At 44.6% G+C, this 18136-nt stretch overlaps 1 protein-coding gene across 1 annotated transcript in view; it reads left to right on the top strand.

The window, feature by feature from the left end:
• LOC142590471 (uncharacterized) overlaps positions 1–18136 on the top strand; it is a 216368-nt gene that overhangs the window by 82258 nt on the left and 115974 nt on the right. The window lies entirely within an intron of this gene.

Genomic DNA, 18136 nt, shown 5'->3' with positions numbered 1-18136 from the left:
ATATATCTTCTAGTAACCATGGAACACTGAAAACATTAGTCGTTTTATAATATATATATATATATATATAAGTAAAGTATGGATAGAATTAAGCCTGCTCTCAGGAACGGAGGAAGCCTAAAAGCAGTGAAGAAGATGCTAGGAATAGGCAAGAATCAGATGTATGCATTAAGAGACAAAGCCGGCAATATCATTACTAATATGGATAAGATAGTTCAAGTGGCTGAGGAGTTCTATAGAGATTTATACAGTACTAGTGGCACCCACGACAATAATGGAAGAGGGAGAGGAAGAGGAAATTCTAGAGGAATTTGACATCCCACAAGTAACGCCTGGAGAAGTAAAGAAAGCCTTGGGAGCTTTGCAAACGGGGGAGGCAGCTGGGGAGGATCAGGTTAAGGCAGATTTTTTGAAGGACGGTGGGCAGATTGTTCTAGAGACACTGGCCACCCTGTATACACAATGCCTCATGACTTCGAGCCTACCGAAATCTTGGAAGAACGCTAACATAATCCTAACCCAGACAGGGGACGCCAAAGACTTGAAAAATTATAGACCGATCAGCTTACTGTCCGTTGCCTACAAAGTATTTACTAAGGCAATCTCAAAATCAAATCAGGGACACCTTAGACTTATGTCAACCGAGGGACCAGGCAGGAAGTCCTAAAGGCTGCTCAACAATAGACCATATCCACACTATCAATCAGATGATAGAGAAATGTGCAGAATATAACCAACCCTTGTATACAGCTTTCATTGATTACGAGAAAGCGTTTGGTTCAGTCGGAACCTCAGCAGTCATGCAGGCATTAAGGAATCGGTGTAGACGAGCCGTATGCAAAAATAGAAAGATATTTATAGCGGCTCCACAGCCACCGTAGTCCTCCGTAAAGAAAGCAACAAAATCACAATAAAGAAGGGCGTCAGGCAGGGAGATGCGATCTTTCCTATGCTATTCACAGCGTGTTTCCAGGAGGTATTCAGAGACCTGGATTGGGAAGAATTGAGAATAGAGTTAATGGAGAATACCTTAGTAACTTGCGATTCGCCGATGATATTGTCTTGCTTAGTAACTCCCCCCTTGGGCATAACATAGGGATAAAATTTGAGAACGTGTGTAGTAGGGGCTGTATACGTTTCTCGGGGAGCTAGGCTTTCCTAGCTATACAGAGATCATTTGTACTGAATGAAGAACCCTTTGTGTGCAAGGAAATTCCCCATGTGTTCCTGATACTCCACTTGTGCTTGTAGTAAACAGTGCTTCATAACATGCGACGGAACAACAGGAACTTGCCAATGTTATGAACACCGGGATGTGCACATTGTTTTATACTTATTTTGATGATAACTGTTCATTTTTCGAAAACTATCTGAAATCTATTCTACATTTACTTGTTTCACTTCTGGCCCTATCCCATACGCATTACATTAAATCTGAAAAGTTATACTTTCGTTGACCACTAGTTTCAATCTGATTTAGGCAACAAAGTACCGTCATGTAATAAGTAAACACGCAAAACAATTTTGTCCTTTCTGGCAAGTTCCATTGCTAAAAGTTACCTCCAGACGCACTTAGAAATCTTGGTAACACATACGCCTACAGACTTTGGCACTTTACAGCCACGTGAAGAGGCACCTGTGCCAACACGTGACCATGTCAGTGCACGTTCTTCTTTCAAAACTTCTTCGTAACTTGTGAACTCAAATAGCATTTGTCTACCCACACAGTTAAGGCATGTAGGTGTCTATGTCTTAATAAAAGTAAAATAAACTGGGAAATTGCTTATGTGAGCAGTGTGCTGCATGGCGTTCTGTTAGACAGGCGTTACTATATGAGGGGATATGTTGAGCTACTAGAGTAATTCACACGTTCCAGCATAATGTGTACAAGCTGTTTCATTGTGTGTGAAAAGTACAATGAAATAATTTTGAACACTGAACACATGACTCAACACTGAGAGCACCACCATAAAGTCTGGTGCCAGTTATGTAGGCACACATTGTGGAAATAAATAAAAAATAATTAACAATTAAGTTGTTTAGTTATATTAGGATATAGTTTAGACCAGGTGTGTTGAAGGTTGCAGAGACATTTTTAGTAATCAGTTTTCAGCACATGTTTCAGTGGCCATGATCGTGTGAAATCCCTTTGATGTAACGGCTCAACAGCGAAGTACTTGTTTATTCGCTATGCCTACAAGAGACTCCTGTGTACAGCAAAATATTCATTAGCGATAAATTGCTAATTCTGTAAGTTTCCCTACGACATGTTATCAAAGGAGACCACTACCTAATTGAACTTCCTTGTGCATGAAAAGAGTATTATGTGTGCTCAAGAAAAGCTAATGGCATATTGTTTTTCTGATCTCTTAATGTCCTGAGTTGTTTGGAAGTTCTGTTTGTTGAAGTAGAACCAATATGTTGATGCCTTGTTTAGTTAGAGCTGAACTTCATTTCTGAGACATTGAGAACATAAGCAGTGTGAATGCACTCGTGAATGAACCTACTTGTTTTGGTGGTATCTTCTTATTCTGCAACTGACCCTTTCGTATAGAAGTGTGTGGAAGCAAAATGACATTAGCAATTCTGTTCTATATGTATACATCATTTCTGTCATGTGCAGGGTCTCTTCGTAAGTGATACACTGAAGCCCTATGTAGGTGACTTGACATTCTCTTGGGATGTGTGCTAGCATACAGGCCTTTCTTAGATGTAACGGTGCACAGTTACACAAGGCAGGGGTTCCCAAACGTCTTGGTTTTGGGTATACCCGACAAACTTTTCCGTAGTGCGCCTCCCTTCCTTTTCACGCTAGTTTGCTTACACACAGACTTAACATAAGAGCTCATTAATGCTTATAGAGCATGAAATGGCGATAAGAGGGAGCCTTTTTGCAGACTCAATGCGCAGAGAAGCCGGCATGTCTGGGGAGAAGGATGGGGTTGTTGGGGGGGGGAGCCTCGGGATCCGCCCGCCATTATATGCAGTTCAAAGAGCAATTTCTCTTGATGAAATATGTACGATGATATATGGACCAGCGATTCTTTTTCCGCACTGCATAATGCCCTGCGCAGGCAGACCATGTGGCTTTTACACTACGCACCGTGTGCCATTCACGGCATGTTCACACAAACTGAAGTGTCGGGCACTCAAAAGCCTATAGTAGTATTTTGCAAAGAAATGTTGCGTGGCACTCTTGTTCCGGAACCGTCTTCGATGTATCAGTCGCAGTGATAAGCATAAATTCCCGCGTCGCCTGGAATGTAGCAGTGACCCTTGCTCTCAACAAGACGCTTATTTTTTATTCTCGTTGGTTGCCAACCGACGAAACGTCAGTATGAAACTATATGCACGGTGTTTCAGCGAACACTTTCGAATATTCTTAACTGTTACCTGTGGCAGATATCACAGCTCTAGTTCGTGAGGTGGTAAAATTGAAATGCATAATCCACTAATTAACTCTTCAAACTAATTACCTTATGGCCCATATTGCAATTTACAAATTCTACCCGTAGAGTTAACTAAGTTGAATGCACTTGGAACGAATTCTGAGGATCGCACCAATTTTGCGGTATTAATTCCGAAACGAAAACGGCTTTGCAAATACACTACCGACATACCTTGCATATGCTTTCTAGTGAAACCTAGAAAAATAACGCAGACAAATTCCGAACATCTGCACCATCTGCTATTCCCTCTTTATAAGCCCACAATACATAGAAGCTAGCTTATACAGATTTTGAAAACCTATTCGGGGAACATAATACGCGAGTAGACGTTGGCACTACACGCTTCGCAACACTACAAACGTCCAAGAACTTATGCGCAGCAACTTACGAGGCGCGCTGCCAAAACGGACTTTCTGTGAGGATGCGAAATTTCCGCACAACACGTGCAGAGAAAAATGACGTGAAGGTTTTTGTTTACAGTATTGACGCAAAGAATAGGGGACAGCAAGTAGCATCAACACCTAGCTGTAAAGTTAACACAGAGATTTTCAGCACGTCAGAACGATCGTATATGCGTCCATTCCTTTCGTCTACATCTGCAGTTATTCTTTCTTGCTTATTTTCGTTTGTGTTCCCGAGAGATTATATAGCGACCGAGAATTGTATTGTGATCGTGCAACCTATGACGATCAGCAAAACCTCCATAGAGCGGACAAATCAGCGGATCTCTTAGGCATGTAGGGCCCTCTGGGCCGTAGTTCTCAGCGTCAACGTAGCCTAGCCGCCTGCGGGATTATCTTACTGAGCGATGTCGAATGCGTGACGGTGGTATTCGGAAGTTCCCATCCCCCCCCCCCCGTATTTTTTTTCTTTTTTCACATTCTCCATTGCACTACATCTGCAGGCTTGGAGTGACGCCTGACACTGGTGAACGATACCGAGAGCGAGAGGGGCTATACTAATCCAGGTACAAATTAGGAAGGCCCACTAAGCTGAACAGACACTCCCTCACCAGAACAGGAATTGGCCTCCCTGGTGCAGTATTCGGCCACAACCTCCCTGACATGATGTATTCAATTAACCAATGGCCCTCGGTCCCCAGCAGCTGCGGAGCACCTGACCAAGGCGGCGGTAAGACTTGTAACGCAGAAGAGGGTGCTTAGAATCTCTGGATCCGAACAGGCCGCCAACGGAAACTGACAGTTGCATCGTTTAACACCCGAACCCTCTCGAGTGAGGCTAGCTTAGCAGGACTCTTCGAGGAACTATCATGCATTGTTTGTGATATTATCGGCCTTAGTGAGATTAGAAGAACTGGTGAGGCTTACACATTGCTGAATAACGGCCATGTCCTCTGCTATAGAGGTCTCCCTGATAAGAAGCAATACGGGGTAGGATTCCTAATCCATAAGGACATAGCGGGCAACATTGACGAATTTTACAGCATTAACGAAAGGGTAGCAGTAGTCGTAATCAAACTTAATAAGAGGTATAGAATAAAGATAGTACGAGCCTACCCCTAAGATCCAGTTACGACGATGAAGGAGTAGATCAGTTTTATGAAGATGTTGAATTAGCGATGAGAAAAGTGCAAACTCGGTATACAGTAGTAACGGACGACTTCAATGCAAAAGTGGGGAAAAGTGGGGAAAAAGACGGGTGAACAGGCAATTGGCAACTACGGCGTCGATTCTAGAAACGCTGGAGGAGAGATGCTGGTGGAGTTCGCAGAAATCAATAAGCTGAGAATAACGAACACCTTTTTCAGGAAACGTAGCAACAGAAAGTGGACTCGGAAAAGTCCTAATGGTGAAACAAGAAATGAAATTGATTTCATACTTTCTGCTTATTCCAGCATAGTGCAGGACGTAGAAGTGATAAGTAAGGTAAAGTGCTGCGATCATAGGTTAGTGAGGGCTAGGATTCACCTCAATTCGAACAGAGATGGAGAAAAATTGGTCAAGAAAAGACAGGTCAACTTAGAGGCAGTAACGGTAAAAGCTGACAAATTTAGGCTGGCACTTGCAAACAAATACGCAGCCTTAGAACAGCGAGATGACGATAACGATATAGAGTTAATGAATGAAACCGTACAGAGGCTGGCTTCATAGGCAGCAGTTGAAGTGGGAGGCAAGTCACCAAGGCATCCAGTAGGCAAGATCTCCTAAGTAACAAAGGACCTAATAAAGAAACGACAAAGAATGAAAGTGTCCAACTTAAGAGATAAGAAGAATTCGCGGAACTGTCAAAATTGATCAATAAAGCTAAAATAAGGGATATTCGAAATTATAACGCGAGAAAGACTGAAGAAGCCTGAAAAATTGACGAAGCCTGACATCTGTGAGAAGGAAACTAGGCATCGGACAAACCAAGGTGTATGCACTCAAATATAGACAGGGTAATATCAGCAATCTGGAAGGTATAGTAAAAGCAGAGGAAGAACTCTGTACTGACTTGTACAGTACCCAGATGACTCGGAAGTATTCTTTTCGAAACAATAATGAACACTATACAGAAACTCCTCCTATAACTAGAGATGAGGTCAGAAGGGCCTTGCAGTGCATGAAACAGGGAAAAGCGGCAGGAGAGGATGGAATAACAGTCGATTTAATCAAAGATGGAAGAGACATAACGCTAGGAAAACTGGCGGCTTTCTGTACGAAGTGACTATCGACTGCAAGTGTCCTGAAAAGTGGAAGAATGCGAAAATTATACTAATCCACAAAAAGGGAGATGTTAAAGAACGGAATCACAGGCCCATTAGCTTACTCCCAGTGTTATATAAAATATTTACCAAAATAATCTGCAATAAAATAAGGGCAACACTCGACTTTAGTCAAACAAGGGAACACGCAGGCTTCAGGAAGGGATACTCTACAATTTATCTCATGCATGTCATTGTTCAGGTTATCGAGAAATCCGCAGAGTAAAATAGGCCTCTGCGTATGGCTTCCATAGATTACGAAAAAGCATTTGATTCAGTAGAGATACCAGCAGTCATAGAGGCATTCCTTAATCAAGGAGTAGAGACCGCTTACGTAAGTACCTTGGAAAATATCTGCAGAGATTCCACAGCCACCTTAATTCTGCACAAGAAAAGTAGGAAGGTACCTGTAAAGGGGTCAGACAAGGAGGCACAATCTCTCCACTGCTATTCACCGCGTGCTTGGAAGACGTATTCAACCTATTAAAGTGGGAAGGTTTAGGACTAAGGATCGACGGCGAATACTTCAGCAACCTTCGGTTTGCCGGTGACATTGTTCTATTCAGTAACGCTGCGGACGAGTTACAACAAATGATTGAGGAACTTAACAGGGAGAGTGTAAGAGTGGGATTGAAGATTAATATGCAAAAGACAAAGATGATGATAAATTGCCGGGCAAGGGAACAAGAGTTCAAGATCGCAAGTCAGCCTCTAGTGTCTCTGAAGGAGTACGTTTACCTTGGTCAACTAATCACAGAGAACCCTGACCATGAGAAGGAAATTCAGAGAAGAATAAATATGGGTTGGATCGCATACGGCAGACATCGTAAGCTCCTGACTGGGAGCTTGCCGTTATCATTGAAAAGGAAGGTATACAATCAGTGCATTTTACCGGTGATGACATATGGGGCAGATACTTCGAAACTGACAAAGAAGCCTAAGAACAAGATAAGGGAGCGCGCAAAGAGCGATGGAACGAAGAATACTAGGCATAACTTTAAGAGACAGGGAGAGAGCGGTTTGGATCATTGAGTAAACGGGTAGAGACGATATTCTAATAGACATTAAGATTAAAAAATGGCGCTGGGCAGGTCATGTATTGCGCAGATTAGATAACCGTTGGACCATTAGGGTGACAGAATGCATACCAAGAGAAGGGAAGCGCGGTAGAAGACGGCAGAAAACAAGGTGGTGCGATGAAATTAAGAAATTTGCGGGGGGTAGTTGGAATCGGTTGGCGGAGGACAGGAGTAATTGGAGATCGCAGGGAGAGGCTTTTGTTCTGCAGTGGACATAAAATAGGCTGATGATGATCATGATGAATTCCCAAACTTTGCGGAGAAATGCATTGTCATTCCAGTTATTTTCATAACAAAACGTCGTGGTATGCACTCAAGCGCAAATGTAACTGGGCCATAAAATAATTAAAACCCTAGTTAATTAAATTTCGTTAATTTTTCTGTTACACATTTCAATTCTTCGTGCAAGTGATGTCCGCCTCTTCGAGTAGAGCAGCTCATGAACTAGAATTGCGCCATCTCCACAGGTAACCTTAAAAAATTTTGAAAGTGTTAGCTGAAACACCCGGCATATGCATGGAAGCTCGCTTCATTGAGATACTGCAACATACTTCATGTGTTGTCTATAATCCATTTTTCATCGTCTTCTCCTTTATCAGTGTTCGGTTTACACCTTTAAGTACACTTTCGCGAGTTGTCTTTGTCCCAGGGGCACAAGATATGTCTGAAGTAGATGGCGAGCATCAGATGCCGGACCAGAGCATGCGGGCACTGGACAATGTGTATGTATCGCTCACCCCTGGTGGAAGTGATGGCTGGTGTAAAGATCGCCCTAGCTTGAAGTCTCTAGACAGAGACTTCTTTCGCTGGAGAAAGATTGTGGGGAATGAAGCAGACACTCGGGGGGATAAGGGCATGCGTGTCATACTGTATAATAGATTTTTGGGCTCTGAAAACAGAGCGGGGGTAAAGGCTGTGTTGGTTGCGGTTCAGAAAGAGAAGTTATGGAGGTTCAGAAAGAGTAAATGTAAACCACAGGGTCAATAATATTGTGCGTGTAAAATCGCTTGTTCTGCTGCTCACGCGTAGAGGCAGATGCCATACTTTGTATGAAAACTTCCAATGTTTCGTTACCAACTTTGATACAAATTAAGGTTGGTTAATGCTGATGCCATTTGATCACTAGGAAAGCGTATACTTGCGCTAGCTTAAGCGAAGACTGTTGTGTTTGAGTTTACAAGGAGTGGGACAACAATACGTAGAGCACAAATACATTGTGAACATTGCAGGGATAACTATTTCAGTGCTGGTGCTATGTATGGAGAAAAAGTATTTTGTTGCACGCTATTTATTACTTCTTTACATGATTGTAAATTTGATGTTTCGAGCAATATTACAGTGGCATGAAATCAAGGGCTTGACAACTCACATGATTGCGATTTGGAACAAGAAAGATACTGACCACAGTTGAAATGAAAAGTTCACTGGGGTCGTTCTCTTTCTTGTGCTTTTGTAGCAACGTGTAAAGTAAGAATGCAGCCTTCCAGGAACCTAAACATGGTAATTAGTAGAGCTAACTATAGCACATGCGGAGCTGAAACAAGCCTGGATATTGAATGCCTACACTGCAGCTACAGCAGTGCTTCCCAAGGTGGCTACTAGCCGTTAGTGGAGGGAGCATTAGCTGAGCTACCAGCTTGCCTGTAGAGGTCTAGGTCTAGAGTACGGCTTACGAAAGACGGCTATTAGCTGTGGCCTTAGCTAGATCAAGCATGAAGGTATAGCCCTATTAACTAGCTGCATGCTTCCTGGGGTGGTAGGTCCGCTTGTCACGCGTGACGTACGTTTGACCACAGTTGCTGCATTAATTTCCTTTGTTTTTTTTTACTTTTCTTTTCATAGTGATTCTGCATCACGCAGTAGCAGCTCATTCCGCGTCTTAATCATTTTTACTGCGTCAGGAAAACATGTAGCTAAGCGTGTATGCAGTCGGCACGGCGGCACTGGTTGTTGGGAAACTTCAAGAGACGCCCTTGCGCGCAGTGTTGCCATTTGTCTTACTACAATGAATGCAGGTGATAATTAAACGAGCTGCAACAACACTGTGAAAAATCTGCAGCGAAGCTGTTCTAAAACCAGCTCGCGCAAACGTATCCCCCTGCGACTATCAGAATGTAATGTGCCACCGTCGCAACAAACTCGCCTGGGACATGGCTTCTTCGCCGTGCCAAGCACGCGCTCTGTCGATTCTGTGCTGCCAGCTCAGCTAGGGATGAACGGAGCAAACAACGTTCTCCCCCGTGGTATCTAGGCGATGAGAAACTCAAGGACCGAAAGTCCCCAGCTGATTTCTCTCTCGCAACCACTGCTTCGCACACATGCGCAGAAAGCGCGAATAATTCCAGTTTTATGTGCTCGTCAGTACTAGCGGATTGGCGATGATGAAGTGGTGCCTTTCCTTTGAAACGGGTGGCCGCAAGGCCGGGCAATATGGAATAAAAAAAAACAAAAAACTACAACACTGTTTTCCAGGAAGGGTGGCCGACTTCGTGCCCTCAACCCACACCCACATAGCCAGGGACACTTCTCCCCAGGTCCTCCACTGACGCTGCTGGCAACCGCCTGCTTTGCAGTGTTGCAGTCCTCCGCTGTTCAAGCCGTCGCTTAGTTCTGGACGCTGCTACAGTCAGCATATCACCCTCATAGACATCGAAGCTGAGTGCTACTGCTAGCGCTTCGTCACACCCAGACTCGCCAAGCTCGTGACACTGAAGCGCCAGATGGTCGATTGTTTCATCCGAGTGCCCACAGGAGCGGCACAACACATGTCACTGTTGATTGTATCGAACGCACATTGCCGTGTCAGAGTGCGCAGTGCCCCTGCTCTAGCCTCAAAAGGAGGGCGCTGCTGACGCCATTGTATAGGCGAACATCTTTGATGGACTTCTTGTGTTGGCGGTAGAAAGACACAGAGTCTCTTTGTGGACAAATGCATGTTACCACGCCGCATCCTCCACTTCATGAACTCTTTGTTGCACTGCCTTGGCGTAGGCTCCTGCCGATTCCGCCAGTATGACGTCTCGTATGAGGACGGATTTTGGCTCCAAGTGGTATACCCGCCGCGCCCACTGCGTGCGAAGACAGGTTGCCGACAAGTAGTCGAAGACTCCTCGCCCACCTGTCGCAAAGCATATGCAGCAGGCGCTTGTAGATGGCCAACTTGCTGGAAGCCTCCCGTACAGCAAAACTAGACCAACCTAAATTGCACTGGACACGTCGTTAGCCACAGTTCCATAGGCGCCGACTACGGGAGGGCTCCGGGGCACGGGCCCCCTCCGGAGTATACCGAGGGAGGGGGTGCTGATCCCTCCGGGGCGATGACGATGCCTCCCCCCCCTACCTAACGTGTCATTGTCAGAGTTTTGTCAGCCACATCATTTGAGGCTCCTTTTGGCCCTCAACCTTCTCACTTAAAATTTTATTGTAGCTAATAACTTACTGCATCTTTGTTGGCGCGGACGTGCACATATTTTAATTCATACGTTCGCTTTATTTCTGCAAATTCTGATAATAGGAGGACAAGCGCATTATAAGCACTAGCTGTTGCTGCCTCATCTGCATTTTCTCACTTCAATATTTTTTAAAATTCCCACTGTAAACATCATGCACGCATACACAGTATATTTAAATATATACACAGGACAAAGTTTATTATATATTTAACGAGAAGGAGGTAGCCAAATAACAATTATTTCTAAAGGTGTGGATAGCCTATGCTTAGAGAATGAATGTGTTGCTGTCTGTTCAACTCACATCAAATTCGTTGCGTGCTTTTTTGACCCTGAAAAAAACCTGTAGACTTGAGTGATCCCTTCGGCAGAGTCTCTTATCTACGGTGTGTGAAGTGCACGTGAATGATATGTGTCTCAGTATCGCTTCTCTTTCCAGTAAGCAAAGCTAACGACTCATTAAAAACACTTCTAATAATTTATAACATATATTGTTGATGGAAAGATCGTCACTTGCATGCCAAGGTCATAAGTATATAAAGAGTGCCCCTATGAACTGTCATGCACCGAGATGATAAAAAAAGCCATGTGTCAAGGTATTTATTGACAGTGTACGCATGGAGTGAGAGGTCGAACTCGGTGTGGTAGTCAAAACACTGCGAGCAGTCAGAAGCGGCCCCGTGTGTAAAGCGCTGGTGATGCGCCTGACTAACCGTCACTTTTGGGTTGCCTTTCATACGCTGGAGATGCGCCGGGCGAACCGGCGCTTCTTCTTCCTTACATTTGTCCCTCGGAGAAATAGGCGCCATCCTGGCGATCTAAGCGTAAGGTAGCATAGCGGGATCGTAGAAGGGCTTAGGCCGATCTACGTGAACAGTTTCGCGACCGTGACGGCGCTGATCAGAAGGCGGCGACGCAGGCTCGACGACATAGTTCACGGGGGAAGTTTGCGCAATATACGGCAAGGTACATGATATCGTGGGAGCAGCTTAGAAGAAAGGCCGGGAGCTACAAGCGGATCCCACAGCCAAACCAATGCATCGGAAGGGAAGCTTTGGAGGTCAGAGCCTCCGCGACGAAGCTTCTGGTGTGTGTGATCGGTGGTAAGACAGCGGCCCAGTTGCCTCCATTCTTCAGCATGCTGCGCAGCTTGAGAGACAGGAACGCATTCTGATTAATCAGGCTGGTAGGGCAGAATAGTATTGATGGTGCAGGAAAGTTCGCGGCTGTACAGTAAGAAAAATGGGGAAAACCAGTGGTGGCTTGAGTGACAGCATTATCGGCGAACGTGACGAACGGAAGCACAGCGTCCCAGTTCTAATGGTCGGACGCGACGTATACATGACGAGCACGTCGCCAAGAGTATGGTTGAAACGCTCCATCAACGCCTGCGTTTGCGGATGGTATGCTCTAGTGGTCCTGTGGATGATGTGACACTCCTTCAGAAGCGACGTCACGACTTCAGATAGAAAAGCGCGGCCTCGATCACTAAGAAGTTCTAGAGCGGCTCCGCGAAGAAGAACAAGATGCCGCAGTATGAATGACCCAACGTCTTGGGCAGTGGCAGATGTGGAAGTGCAGCGGTTTCTGCATAGCGTGTAAGATGATCCACTGCAACGATGATACAGCGGTTGCCAGCCCAGGCACAAGGAAGTGGACCGTAAAGGTCGATTCCGACGCGATCAAAGGAAGGGACGGACAAGGAAGGGGCTGCAGAGGTGCGGCAGGGGCAATAGGGACCGACTTTCGGCGCTGGCAGTCGAGGAAGCAGCGGGCGTAGTTGCGAACGAACTTGAGCATACATGGCAGGCCAGTAATGCCGGAGCCTAAGGCGGGTGTAGGTGCTTAACACGCCACCGTGTGCACATTGGGGATCAGTGTGGAACGATGCGCATAAATCAGCCCGAAGATGACATGGTATTACGAGTAGCCATTGCCGACCCTCGCGGAGATAGTTGCCATAGTAGAAAAGTTGGTCACGAACAACAAAGCGATGCGCCTACCGCCGTAGCGTCCTAGATGCTGTAACAGTGGCAGGATCAGCGAGAAACTCTAAAAGCGAAGAAATCCACGGGTCTTTGCGCTGCTCAGATCGCATGTCATCGATGGCAAGTGCGGAGAGGACAAAGTTGAGTGGGCAAAGGCTGTGGGCGTCAGGTGAAATGGGCGAGCGAGAGAGAGCGTCGGCATCGGTATGCTTGCGTACAGAGCGGTACACGACCAAGGTGTCGTATTCTTGCAAACGGAGCGCCCAGAGCGGTCTTTCAATGAGGAGAGCCAGCACAGCGCATGGTGGTCCGTTACTACATTAAATTGGCGCCCGTATAAGGTCGAAAGTTGGTAAAGGCCCAGAGTATGGCTAAACACTCCTTTTCTGTAACAGAATAGTTTAGCTCCGACTTTGTGAGCGTGCGGCTAGCGTAAGCAACGACGTATTCCTCAAGACCACATTTGCGTTGGGCAAGAACCGCCCCAAGGCCGATTCCGCTAGCATCTGTATGGACCTCAGTTGGTGCAGCCGGGTCAAAATGTCGCAATATAGGAGGAGAGGTGAGCAGATGGCGAAGGGTCGTGAACGCGTTATCGCATGCTTTCGACCAGGCAGATATTGCGTTGTTTCCAGCCAGCAGTTGATTTAGAGGGGCGATGATCATAGCGAAGTTCTTCACAAAGCGACGAAAATAGGAGCAGAGGCCGACGAAACTGCGTAGTGTCTTCACACAGAACACCTATACAAATTTAGAGAAGGGAAACTGTACCTTCCACAGTGCAACGGAAATAAGAGCGGTGGCGTTGCGAATTAAAGTATGCGACCTAGAGATGGCGCTGGCAGTATTATCATCATCATTATGTAGTGAGCATAATGGCCACTGCGGTAGCGGCTGGTGGGGTTCGCTGTGCTGTTCGCTCGCAGGTTTTGGGTGATTTGCTACCGCTTTCGGAGCGGTGTTCGTGTGTGCGATACTCTAAAATGACTATCGATACCTTTGTTATATCTCCAGGTGACCGAGAGGCCTCCCCAACTGGCAAAAAAAAAAAAAAGTAAGACACGTCAGACAAGTAAGCTTACATTGTTTATTGTCAATCGTGAATGAAGCAGTACATGACCACAATTTCCGTACAGGTGAGATGGAGCTAATGCGGTCAGTTACTGAGTTTAGAACATACAGAAACACAGAAAGTAATCTATTTAACGGAATTGAAAGCTGAATTCGAGCGAAGTTTTCTCATCGTGTTTGGCGTGCCGCTAAAGCAAGGACAACGATATTGTGCTCGCCTACACAAGTACTTTTGTTGCATACAGTGCTGTTTGACGTGTTCCATACTATATGTATGTTGTCTGCCTTCGACAACTTCAGCTAGATTAAAAGAAGAAACATAAGAAGTGCTCAGGAAACATGTACTGTCAGTAAGGTAAGCTCGAGTTGCAATGTCGCATTGTTTTCATAACACATTGGCTATAGGCGCGAAGTCTAGAGGGAAAAAAACGTTATGCTAAATTTTAGATCACATATTGTGTGTTCTTGATATTTCAACTGCACATTTAGTGTTCGGCTGCAGCAGTAAAGGCTTTGTCACCTGTGGAGTACTCGTAGGAAGGCGAGGAACGTTATGGAGATGACAGTGCTTACAAGGACCTCTGCCAATATTGTGTGTAAACAAGGACACTAAATAAACATATAAGTATGCCCAATTAATGCTCACGGATCCTTGTAAAATGCAATTTAAGGTTTCATGTTAAAAGAAAACATCTCAGTTTGCGTGTTCAAACAATGCAAAAAGGTTACAAGGAGATGAACACGTCACTTGGGTAACAGAGGTGAGCAAGGGAAGCCTAAGCCTGTAGCCCAACGTTTGAAAAATCAAACATATTTTTGAGGGCGGTGACGAAGATAAGTTCCCACGCTGAGGCTTCCCTTGCTTGTCCACTGTTGATTGGCTGAATGTTAAGCCAAACTTAAGTATATTCAAAAACCTTTTGTCAACACACTGTCCTCAGGTATATCATCTGCTGTTTGAAGAGAAAGAAAATTTGATTTTATTGGTTCGTCATGTTTGAAGCCAGTTGTGTGAAGTTGCCTGTTCTAGCCATTTCTTATGGTGCAGGGCTAGCCTTGCTACTGATTTTTGCAAATAAGAAATGCAACATCCAGATCTAGTTCTAACCCTATCGCTTACCATCTTAAGAATGATCCCTTAGATTTCATTATGTACTGTAAATATATTGGCGTACGCATTACAAATAAATTAAATTGGACCAATATAGAGTATTTCATCAACAATGCAATTCACCTGCTCGGGTACTTACAGCGCAACTTTTGCAAAACGCTGTCTACTTTAAAACTACACCTTTACAAGACGCTAACACGCTCAAAGCTTGAATATGCATCTGCAATATATATGGGATCCCAGTCGCGTTAGTCTTACTACTTCACTTGAACTAGTACAACGTAACTCTGCTCGTATCATTCTTTCTAATTATAACTGTACCGCGAGCATAACCTTAATGAAGCTAACCAGCACGTATTCCCCTAGCTAGTCGCCATGTTTCGCTATTTCATAAAATTTTCCGTCATACCACACTTCACGACGACTTCATACCATGGCATCAAGTACATTTCAAACTGCATCGATCATCACAGTAAGGCAGGGATTGATTCTTGCTACACGAAGTCTTTCTTTCAATCTTTCATCCCCCGTACATCTCAGGAATGGAACCGCCTTCTCTCAAGTATCGTAGCCATCCCCGATAACAAACTTTCTTTTGCACTACATTAGGTAACATTGTATAATCAGGAGAATCATTGTATTACCAAAACTCACTGCTCTTGCTTGTTTGCTTTACTCTACTGATTTGTAACCACTCCCTTCTTTAATGGCATACGGCCCTGAGCGTACTTTAAATAAAAAAAATAGAATAATAAATTGAAGAGTGACTGCCAGAGTTTCAGTGAACATGAAGCATAATTTCCTCAAAATTGCACTGAGCGGTTTTGAAGGCTTTAAAATTCTTTGCAGGTTCATGTAACAAATTAACGCTGTGAAGGAGCATGTGATACTTGTTGGTGATGCCCGCCCATCTGATTTTCAAATATTAAATGACAGAATTTGTGCATTACCATGTAGGAGCTTGCTACATGACGAGAAAAGAAACAAGTTGGGACTCAACTTGTTACTTCTCCGATTGTCATAAAATGTCCTTAAAATCAAGCAAGCTTGTATGTCAAATTTTAGCATTCCCGCTCAGTACGATACAAAACTGTAGACTGTTGCTTTCCTGATAGGGCTCACAGCCCTCTATCTGGTAAACTTGCAAACATTTCATGGTGAGGCACACAGTTCAAGAGAACCTGTTTTTATTATGGTGTCCGTTGAGCTTCTTATAGCTTGGCGTGGGCAGCTTGCAAACCAATAATCTCTTTTTTGTCCTTCTTCCTGAAAAGAGAAATCATGAATCCATGACAAACATGCACGCAAGGAATGGTGAAACAAAAGTTTGTCCAATAAATGAACAAATCACAGTTCTAGTTGAAGTGTTCAGACACATACCTTGCGATGATTCTGGCTTTGTGGTGACACATTCACTGGTGACTTGTACGTCCAGAGACAATAGAGTCCAAAAGGGTGATCAAATATGAGCAGCATCATGGAGGCTGGAGGTAAAAGAAGAAAGCCTCAGTTACTATATATATGGAGGAAGCGTGGGTGAGGGTGTGATTCATCTATGACTAAAGACAGTGCACAAAACGCTCCATGACAGAAAACACACGCAACACTGTTTTGAGTGTGCATTTCTTTCACTGGTGCCCTTGTGCGGGCTGTGCTTTGCGAAGCCTCGATTAAATTTTTTGCCAGCTACTAGGTAATAAACACAGTAATTTTGTTATCTACCAAATGATATAATATCAAACTATCACCGGAAGTACACTTGCACTAATGTGCTGCGAATTTATCGCAGTGTATCCATGCAGACACAGCCAAAGCTATTTATTTTTTACACTGTACTCCGTTTTAGGAATTTTAGCAGCGTGGCAAAATAACAAGAGCCTTGTTTGAATTGCCTTTGAAGAGCAATAACTTTATTATGATTTTCCACATTGAAAAAAAATGACTACAGCAATCTGTTTTACCCGCCAAGAAATTGAAAGTTGAAAAATGCGAAGCACTGTTTTTTGACTCACCGGTGCACACACCCATAAGCTGCAAGGTTAATCCGCTTCCTTGGGTAGTTTCCAGATAGGCTGTGCTCGGTTCCAGCGACGAGTTTTCACGCTAGCTAGCGCATTTTTTTTTAAGCAACCCGTCATTACGCGACTAGACGCGGCAGACAACTGACGACGGAAGCCGTGCGTGTACCCATTACGCCAGTGAAACGCTGCAGCTGATAAAATTCACCGTCTTTAAGCACGATCGTCTGGTAGCGGCTATCGAATGTCGGATGCATAAACTGGCTGAGATCTCATTGTTGGCTAATTAAGACGAACCTGCGTGATGCCACACAAAGGCAAAAACCAAACCGTTCGCAAATATAACCGCCGTACAATTTGAATCGATAAACAGCACGGACTGCAATGGATACCAGTGGGCTGCTGCTTATCACACGTCAGTGAGGTCTCAAAACATTTATTCAACTAATAAATCACAGGCTTTATTAACGTAAGTTTAATAAAAACAATTGTCTGTTTATTTTGCAGAAAGTTGCATGTTAACTATGTTTGACGGTTATTATGTGTGCATATATAGATCAAATATTGAGCCGCGTTGAGAGCCCCTAGCAGAAAAGATACAAATGAAAGTATGCGACCAAATTACAGTAGCTCCACTTACGCGCTTATGCTGGAACGCGCCGCGGTTGATTTTTCGCCCTCTGTGGCGATCGCTAGAACTTGAGAATGTGCGGGGCCTGGTCTTCAGGTTTGTGGGTTTGGGGAACTCCGCCACTGCACGGAGTTTTGCAGGATACGGAAGCACACCGTCTTTGGATACGACGTGGTCTAAGATGGTAAGCTTACGGGCAGCAAAGAAGCATTTTTTGATGTTAAGCTGCAAGCCAGCTTTAGTAAACAGCTTAATACCTCTCTTAGTCGTTGTAGGTGAGTCGGGAAATCAGGTGAGAAGATAACATCATCTAAGTAGCGCAAACACGTGTGCCACTTGAGACCGCGCAAGATGCTGTCCATCATGCGCGCGAAAGTAGCGGGCACACTACATAGGCCGAATGGCATTACATTAAGTTCGTACAATCCGTCCGTATAAAGTTTGTGAACAGGAATAAGATGCCTCAGAAAGGCTGGCCAACGTTTCGATAGGAGGACCTATCTTCGTCAAAGGCGGTCTGGTCATCCTCGGCATGTTAGTTTTAAAGGCTTAGTGCAGTGACGTCACGCGCGGTTGTTGTGGGTGGCGGTTGGTTATAAAGCGAGAGACTTCAGAGGTTCTGAGCGCTGTCGCCTT

The sequence above is a fragment of the Dermacentor variabilis genome, chromosome 8, assembly GCF_050947875.1.
Source record: "Dermacentor variabilis isolate Ectoservices chromosome 8, ASM5094787v1, whole genome shotgun sequence".
Classification (NCBI taxonomy): Eukaryota; Metazoa; Arthropoda; class Arachnida; order Ixodida; family Ixodidae; genus Dermacentor; species Dermacentor variabilis.
This window is presented reverse-complemented; position numbering and strand designations above follow the sequence as displayed.